The following is a 9334-nucleotide window of genomic DNA, read 5'->3' on the forward strand; positions in this document are numbered from 1 at the left end:
ACTAAAGAGGGGCACCTGGGTGGCTCAGTGGGTTAAGCCCCTGCCTTCAGCTCGGGTCATGATCTCAGGGTCATGGGATCGAGCCCCACATTGGGCTCTCTGCTGAGCAGGGAGCCTGTTTCCCCATCTTTCTCTTCCTGCCTCTCTGCCTACTTGTGATCTCTGTCTGTCGAATAAATAAATAAAATCTTAAAAAAAAAAAAAACTCACTTAAGAGAGTGGGTTTTCGGAATGAACAACAGGCAGAGAAGGGAGATATTAGGAATAAAATAGACTTCCACTCCTATAAGGAAGGTGTCCTTACCACTCAAGCTACAAAAGCACAGGGTGGGAGGTGTCATGGGGACAGAACACACTGTCACAATACTATTCATTCCTTAGAGGCCTGCCTCTCAAGGTTCTACCAGATGTCTCTGCTCAGGAGTGAGGGAGAGCTACTACTCTCATTAATCAACCCTGCCCCTCCACATTGAATGACTTCCAAAATGCTACCTTTGCTGGGATATCTCCCTGGCTCTGTCCCAGCAGCTGGAACCCAGATCACTTGACTCCTTTCCTGGTGCTCAACTCCTTACTCTCTGGCAGGCCTGTGACTGCACCAGGCATGCATGTAAGCCAGGCCCAGGAGAGCTGAGTGGCAGGTGGGAAACAGGAGAAAGCTGGTTATGCAATCCGACTCCTGGGGATGAGGACCCTATGGGAGGACAAGCCTGGGACTCTTTCCTGAGGGTGTTGGGGGGAAGGCTTCCAGAAGGACAAAACAGAGATCAAGGATGAGGAATCTGCTGGTGAGATCCTAAATACATATCAAGTCAATCTTCAGTAGATCTGGGGGCTTTGAGGGTCCCAACTGGTCAGCTAGAGGGGCAGGACAAAGGGGAGCTCAGCGTGTGGTTCCTGACTCGCCCACCTGCGGTTTGGTAAGACGAGGTGTAGGGCAGCCCAGCTCTGGAAGGAGTTGTGCCTGGGCAGGGCTCTGGCCCTATCCCTGAAAGCTCCCAATGCCATAGCCCCTGATGACCAGCCATTCTCATTAGACTGTGGTGCAGGGCCCCTTGCCTGGGTTTTTCAAACTTTGCCCTCTGGTGAGTAATTTCTTAGCATTTGTGTCTGGCATCAAGATCAGAGGTTTTGCTCTCCACCTCCTACCTCTGAACGAATCATGAAGAAGGACTTTCTTGAGGGCCCTGGGGGTTGCTTCTGATCTGAGAGGTCTCCAGAGGCAGGATGAGGAGCATGTATGGACCTGAAACACTTGGGGCAGGAGGCTTCTGTACCAGGTCCTCCGGCCCACGCACCCTGGCACAGGCTCTCTGGGTCTGAGTCTGACGGGCACCAGAGGTTGGCATGCTTGATGGTGGTCATGCAAGAGGCATGTCCACCACCCCAGCCCTTGGCCCCCAGCCCATGCTTCCGTCCCATTGCTTCTCAGCACCAAGCAGACTCACCAAGGGCAGTACAGAATGGCCTGAGCTCACACTGCAGCTGGAAGGTCAGGGCTAGACTCAAAGAACCTTCTGAAGATAAGAACTGTGATAGTTGAGAGAAAATGTACTAATCACTCAACTCTCAATAACCACATGCCAACCTTGTCCCTTCAACCTGTTTTTCCACTGGTTAGATCTCAGGAAATGGCATTACCATCCATGTATCCACTAAAGCTCCCTGGGCAGTAAGTCTCTGAGCCCCAAGGTCAATCCAGCCGCTCTTCTTCTGAAAGATGTCCAGAAACTGTCCCTAGCTCTCCACCCCCACTGCTATCAACCAGGCCAATCAACCATCACTTCTCTTGTAGATGCCTGCAGCAGCCTCTCCCTGCCTGCTCCTATCCATGCCCCCTGCTGTCCGTTCTCCACCCAGCAGCCAGAGTGAGCTCAATTTAAGCCAAGTGGGTCTGTCTCCTGCTGCAAACCCTCCAGGGGGCTGTGATCCCCTTGGGTAAAGGTCCTGCCCAGACTTGCTCCAGGCTCTTTCTTGCTACCTAGCCTGCAACATCCAGCTACAGTGACCTCATTCTGCATGCCCGGAGCGTCACTATGATTCTCCTACCTTCCTGGCCTCCAGACTGTCACTTACTCATCTTTTGAGACCCCGAATACTTACTGATCTGCCAAACCCATCCAAGGCCAAACTGGAATCTATCTCCCCAACACCTATCAACTGATTGTCATCTTTTTTTTTACTCTTCAGTCTACCTACTTGAGAGTGGCAGTTATAATCAAGACAACACACAGAACAAACATGTGAAATAACCACAGCCCATCATTAAGGTCATCATCATCGTCACTGCGAACTGTTTACTGAGTACATTTTATGTGCCTGACACTGTTGTAAGTGTTCTACATGGATCAAGTTGTTTAACCTTCATGACAATCCTATGAAGTCAGGTTGCCCTTCATTTCTAAGATGCCCTGTGGGGAGTCCAGGGAGCTTGAAGTAGACCGGAAGACTCTGTGTTGGAAGCAGGAGTGCAGCTGGGTCTCAAGGGATGAGGAACAAATGGTAGACAGGCTCAGGGGAATTTCTCCAGACTAGTATGAAGAATACTCCTAGTAGTGATAATATATCGGACCCTTCGCTGTGCTTAAGAGCTTTACATTTATTATTTGTTTTACTATTACATTTGTTGTATGTTTACAACAACCTTGAGAGGTAGATACCCAGTGTCCCATTTTGCAGACGAAGATACTGAGTTCTACTGGTGGCCTCCCCCAGCCCGAGAGGGAGAGAAGCTGCCACAGTCACAGACAGGCTTCTGTCCCCTGAGAAAATAGCCCAGGACAAAGAAAGCAGAACTATTGGGCAGGCGGGAGTGGACGTTCTACTGAGCTCTGAGGGGGAGCAAGGAGGGCTGGAGGCCCCTTCCCAGAGGAAGAGGGAGAGAGCCAGAGCTGGGCTTTGAAGGACAGGCAGGAGTTAAGGAAGCAGAAATAAGGGGAGATTGGTGATGGGGATGGGCACAGCCTCCTTCCTCTGCCCCTGCCTTGGCCATCTCCCCCAATATCTCCCAGGGTCCCGAGTAGGCTCCCAGAGGAGAACACCTACAAATTTAAGTGCCCCATTTCCATGTGACTTTTTCTTTTTTTACTATTGTAAAATATCCCTAACATAAAATGTGCCACTTGCACTATTCTTAAGTGTACAGTTCGGTGCCATTAAGCACAACCATATTGTTGTACGACTATCACCACCATCCATCTCCAGACCCTTTTCATCACCCCCAAACTGAAATTCTATACCCATTGACAATAATTCCCCATTCCTCCCTTCTTTCTGGCCCACAACCACCACTCTACTTTCTGTCTCTATGAACCTGACTTCTCTAGGCACTTCATACAAGGGGAGTCATGAAGCATGTATCTTTTTGTGTCTAGTTGATTTTATTTAGCCTAATGTCTTCAAGGTTCATCCTGTTGTAGCATGCGACAGAATTTCCTTCCTTTTTAAGGCTGAATAATATTCCATTGTATGTATGTACCACATTTGGTCTATCTGTTCATCCACTGGTGAGCCTTTGAATTGTTACCACCTTTTGCCTATTCTGAATAATGCTGTTATGAACTTGGAATATTCAAATATCTGTTCAAGTCCCTGCTTTCAGGTGGTTTGGCATATGCCCAGAAGTGGAATTGCTAGATCATATGGTAATTCTGTGTTTACTGTTTTTTGAGGCATTGGTTTCCACAGCAGCTGCACCATTTTACATTCATGCTGGTAATGCACAAGAGTTCCAGTTTCTCCACATCCTTGCCAGCATGTGTTACTCTCTGTGTAGTATGTGTTTTGCTTCTTACTAATAGTCATCTAGATGGGTGTGAAGTGCTATCTCTTAGTGCTTTTGATTTTGATATTCCTAAATTAGTCATGTCCAGCACCTTTCTTGTATGTTCACTTGCCATCTGTATATCTTCTTTGAAGAAAGTTCTATTCAAGTCCTTTGCCCACTTTTAAGTCTGTTTTGTTTTGGTCATTGAGTTATAGGGGTTCTTTATATATTCTTACATTAACCCTTTTTAGATATATGATTTGCAAATACTGCTTCCATTTCATGGTTTCCTTTTCACTCTGATGGTAGTGTCCTTTCATGCACAAAGGTTTTTCATTTTGACAAAGTCAATTTATCTATTTTTTCTTTTGTTACCTGTACTTTTGGTGTCATATTAATTTAATCATTGCCAAATCCAATGTCATGAAGATTTTCCTTTATGTTTTCTTCCATGAGTTTTATAGTTTAGCTCTCACGTTTAGGTGTTCGATCTACTTTGCCTTAATATTTGTTTATGCTTGAAGTGAAGATCTGACTTCATCCTTCACGTGCAGGTGCTCAGCATTCCCAGTACCACTTGTTGAAAATACTTTCCCTTCCCCAGTGGATAGTCTTGGCATCCTTGTCAAAGATGATTGGGCCATATATGTAAGGATTTACTTCTGGACAATATATTCTGTTTCATCTCTCTGTGTCTGTTTTTTTTTTTTTTTAAGATTTTATTTACTTATTTGACAGAGATCACAAGCAGATAGAGAGGCAGACAGAGAGAGAGAGAGGAAGAAGCAGGCTCCCTGCCGAGCAGAGAGCCCAATGTGGGGCTCGATCCCAGGACCCTGAGATCATGACCTGAGCTGAAGGCAGAGGCTTAACCCATTGAGCTACCCAGGGGACCCTGTTTTTATTATTTTTTTTTAATGATTATTTATTCAATTGAGAGAGAGAGAGATAGATAGGAAGGTTGAAGAGCAAGGGAGAGAGAGAATCTTCAAGCAGATTTTCTGTTGAGCATGGAGTCCTACTCGGCGATTGATCCCAGAAATCATGACTTGATCCAAAATCAGGAGTCAGTCACTGAACCAACTGAGCCAACCAGGTGCCCCTGTATGTCTGTCTTTATGCCAATACCACATCATTTTGATTACTGTAGCTTTGAAGCAAGTTTTGCATTCAGGAGGTACGAGACCTTTAACTTCGTTCTTTTTAAAGATTGTTTTGGCTCTTCAGGATTCTGTGAGATTCCATTTGATTTTTGTTTGTTTGTTTGTTTGAAGCAATCTCTATACTTAGGGTGGGGCTCTAACTCACAACCCAAAGGTCAAGAGTTGCACACTCTACTGACTGAGCCAATCAGGCGCCTCTGTGATATGCCATTGTAACTCTAGGATAGACTTTTTTCTATATCTAAACACCACCCCCACCCCCACCAAACACTACTGGGATTTTGATAGTGATCATATGGACCCTTGAGACTTTAAGGAGGGCCTGGGCCAGCAAGAGTATCCCAAAGTGATCAGGAACTAGCAGTTTTGTGAGAATGAATGGAGATCTGAACTGAAGGGGAGGCACAGATTGGCACATCAAAGAGTGGGGTCAAAGGGCTACCCTTCTTTAGAATAGTGACTACTTTGGCTCTTCCCAGGCCTTCATCAAGAATGGATCCCCATGGGAAGGCGTTCACCCAACTGTATCATGGACACTGCATTCCTAAGCCACTGAAAAGGCTCTTCCAGAATCAAAAGCCTCCTCCTTTCCCTCACTGGGGTTTCTCAGCTTTTCCATGTTCTTGTTGATTTGCTAGGAGCTGGTACTCCCTATCCTGGCTCTTAGAACCATTAGTGCTATTTTTTATGTGACTGAGACTCTGTCTCACTTCTTCCCCTGGACAGGTCATCCTTCCAGTCCAGTCAGCTATCCCTTCCTGGGGGAGCATGTTTCTTCAAGACTGGAGGGCAACACGAATGAGCAGGTTCCTGGCCCTTTGGGAGAGGATGGCTGGGAAGAATCTCTTGTTGAAGATGATAGATACGGTCTCCTCTTCCTGGTGCACATTATACACAGACCCAGATCTTAGTAGGTGAGGTCCATCTGCAGCAGCAGAAGCAAAGGAAGGCATAGGCAGCCTTCCTGTGTAGCCTAGACTCTTGAGAGATGACTCACTGGGCTGTACTCCAGACCTCTGGCTCTGCCTCAGAAAAACTCCTGCATTCAGTCCATCACTGAAGATAGACAGATGGACAGACAAGCGGGATAAACACTCTGGGCCCCTCATGGGGCATAATTCCCCATTCTGAGCTGCGACACTCAGGGCCTCACCTGCCTGGCCATGGGAACACACAAGAGCCTTTACTGCCTTACCTCTAGGAGGCATGGCTGGGTCTTCTAGAAATGTATCCTGCTCTGGATGGAATATGCCGTTTAACTCCAGCTCTGACAAAGGGAACTGAGATTTCAGGCAAAGTCCGAATTTCTATCCTGAGGTTCATATATATGTGATTGGGTGTCAGAAAATAAGGTTCTTGAGCCAAATGGGAACACTTATCCAAGTTGTTTTTAAAGCACCCCAAATTGTATTAGGCTGACTAGGGTCATGTTAGATATAGAAGAAAAGCAGCAAGCAGGGAACATTCTTCCTATTTCACAGATGAAAGAGTAGAGGCCTAGAAAATTATATCAGTGCTGGAGAGGATCTCATCCAATTGAGCCTTCTGATTTATCAGGTGAAAGCTATCCATCTTCCCATCAGCTGTTCCATTCATTCATTCATTAGTTCATTCATTCATTCATTTAGTGCCTACTCCTGGGCAAGTCCCTTGCCAGAGGCTAGGGATACAGCATTGAGTCAGACAGACAGAACTTCTCTCTCATGGAAGGCACAGCCTGCTGGGGAAGGCAGAAGGTAGCAAACAACAAACAAATAAAAACCACTAATGAAGGGAACGAAATAATGGAAGAGGGGTCTATGGGAATATTTAACTAATCTGACCTCAACCAAGAAGTCAGTGAAGTTTCCCTGACAGAGCTGAGACCTGAAGGATGAGCCAAACAGAAAAAGAAAGGGAAGGGTACTCCAGGCAGAAGCAGCAGCATGTGCAAAGGTCTGGGGGCTGAAGGAAGGACGGGTCCAGAGAAGAAAAGTCACCCAGGAAGTTGGAGACCAGAGGCTTTAGGATTCCTACCTATATTCTTCCCACAAAACCAGAGCCCAACTCCCCGAAACCACAACCTTCATGGCCTCAGACAATACCCCCGTCTCCTCTTGGGCCATTCATTGCACCCTCAGGGACCCAGGAGAGCTCAAAGACAAACTAAAGAGTGCAGAATGTCAGAATTGTGCAAAGAACATATAGGGTATGCTCAGCTTTGTGGGAGCTGGTGGCATTCCCTGGCTTGAGTTAGGATGAGAGACTAAAGATTGAGTTCTGAGTGGAAAAGTTTTATAGACAAAGAGAGAAACAATTCCAGCGGAGAATCTAGGCTCAGCCCAGGAGAGCAGGGAGAAATGGAGTAGGTAATGAATTATCAGTGTTCTGTATTCAAAAAACAAAGTTTCTGAGATTTGGTGATTGACTGGGGGTATTGGGTTGGCTGGAAGTGGTCAACTGTGTACCTGGATTATGGTGTCTAGGGGCCCCTGTATGTACCTGATATGCCTGCAGTCAAGATCTGGGTGCCCAGTCAGGTCTGCGCTCATTGACTAGTCCTCTCTAGTCATCTACATGGCTAGACTGGGGTTTATCATTGCCTTCAATTCTTTATCTATGAAAGGGTGTAGGGATGCCCACGTCCTCATACTCTGATACCAATCCAGTCAACAACTATTTGCTAAATGCAACTGTTGATCTGGAACCCATACCCACAGCACCAGGGTTAGAGTTTCCTTCCTGTCCCTTGCCCCCATCTGCTGTGTTATAGTCTGCCTCTTTTCATATTCCACTGTGTCTGCCCAAGTCCAGGCCAACATTATTGTTTACTCAAAGGTATTCACTTCATCCAAACTTATCACCTCCAGCTCATGATCTGTGTCTACAATCTTTTTTTCTTTTTTCTTTTTTTTATAAAGATTTTTATTTATTTATTTATTTGATAGACAGAGAGAGATCACAAGTAGGCAGAGAGGCAGGCAGAGAGAGAGAGGGGGAAGCAGGCTCCCCGCTAAGCAGAGAGCCCGATGTGGGGCTCGATCCCAGGACTCTGAGATCATGACCTGAGCTGAAGGCAGAGGCTTAAACCACTGAGCCACCTAGGCACCCCTGTGTCTACAATCTTACTCTTCTTCTGAAAACTTTCCTTTGACTCCCCTTAGCCGTTGGGACAAAGCCCTGTGGTTTGCACACCTAGGCAGTTGTACAGAACCACAGAAGACTTCCAGTTCAGCTCAGCCTGGACTTGAAGTGGGAATAATACTAGGCCAAGAGGCTTCTCCAGAGGCTTGCATGCCTTTGAACTTGAGTTTCTGGTTCTTGAGTGAACAGAGTGGATATTCCCATACAAACTAGAAATGCCTCCCTGGGGCTCTGTTCTTTGAAAGATATCAAGGGTGACCTTGAAGGTTATCTTTCATTGTCAGCCCAAATCGCCACCTCTGAAGACTTAGGTGAGTTCTGCTCATCCCTGCTGCCACCACCCTGATCCTGCCACCATTGTCAAGTGGAAGGCCCCCAAAGGTCCCTCTTCTGCTGGGTAAAGTGGGTACCCAAGTGCCTGCCTGACTATTAACTGGGGACAACTGCAGGGAAAGGAGAGTCAGGATGACACACACTCATTTTACTGTGTATGCGTCTATAATGTGGGAATGTTTTTACAAGCATGTATCACGACTGTAATTAAAGATGCAACTCTAGTAAAAAAGCTCCATCCCTTAGGCCATAGGTTCAGAGGGCAGAGGGTGACAAGGAAAACTTGACAGGTGACACAGCACTGCAGTTGTACCAGGAGGTCAGCAGCAACAAGGGGGCATCTGAACCAGATAAAGGCAAGATCCAGGGTTGGGGGTGAGTTAGTACTGTAATGGGTAGGGCCTTGAAAGCCAGACCAAGGAGTTTATAATTAAGGCGTTTCTGAGCCAGGGGATGTGACCTGAGCTAGGGCTTGGGGTTGGAGCTGGCAAAGGTGAGAGAAAGACCAAGACTGCCAGAAGACTATGTGTATCCCTGTGAGAAGAGCAATAATCGAGGGAAAGGGGCACGTGAATGAATGAGATGTGCAGGGCCCACCCCCTATCTGCACTGCAAAGCCTCCCATAGCCTCATTGGGCACTGGTAGCTCTGTGCCTGAGATTCCTGGTCCACCTGGAGCTGGAGACAGGATAGCATCTCAGCATGGCTCTGTTTCTGTTCTACTTCCTCACCTTGACCCAGGAAGGAGGTGAGGCCACTGGACCTCTTAGGGCTTCTATTTCTTTCTGTCTTCATAGAAGAATTGCAGAACAGCTGTGGTTTTGGGTCATATGGTGACTCTCCTGCATGTCACATTTTCCTGGGTCCTGGAGGAAAAGCTAGCTGGTACACCACAAAATAAGGGATGAGGGTGTGCCAACCTGAGCTGGATGAAGTTTTTCATACTTCA

The sequence above is a fragment of the Mustela erminea genome, chromosome 3 (assembly GCF_009829155.1).
Source record: "Mustela erminea isolate mMusErm1 chromosome 3, mMusErm1.Pri, whole genome shotgun sequence".
NCBI lineage: Eukaryota > Metazoa > Chordata > Mammalia > Carnivora > Mustelidae > Mustela > Mustela erminea.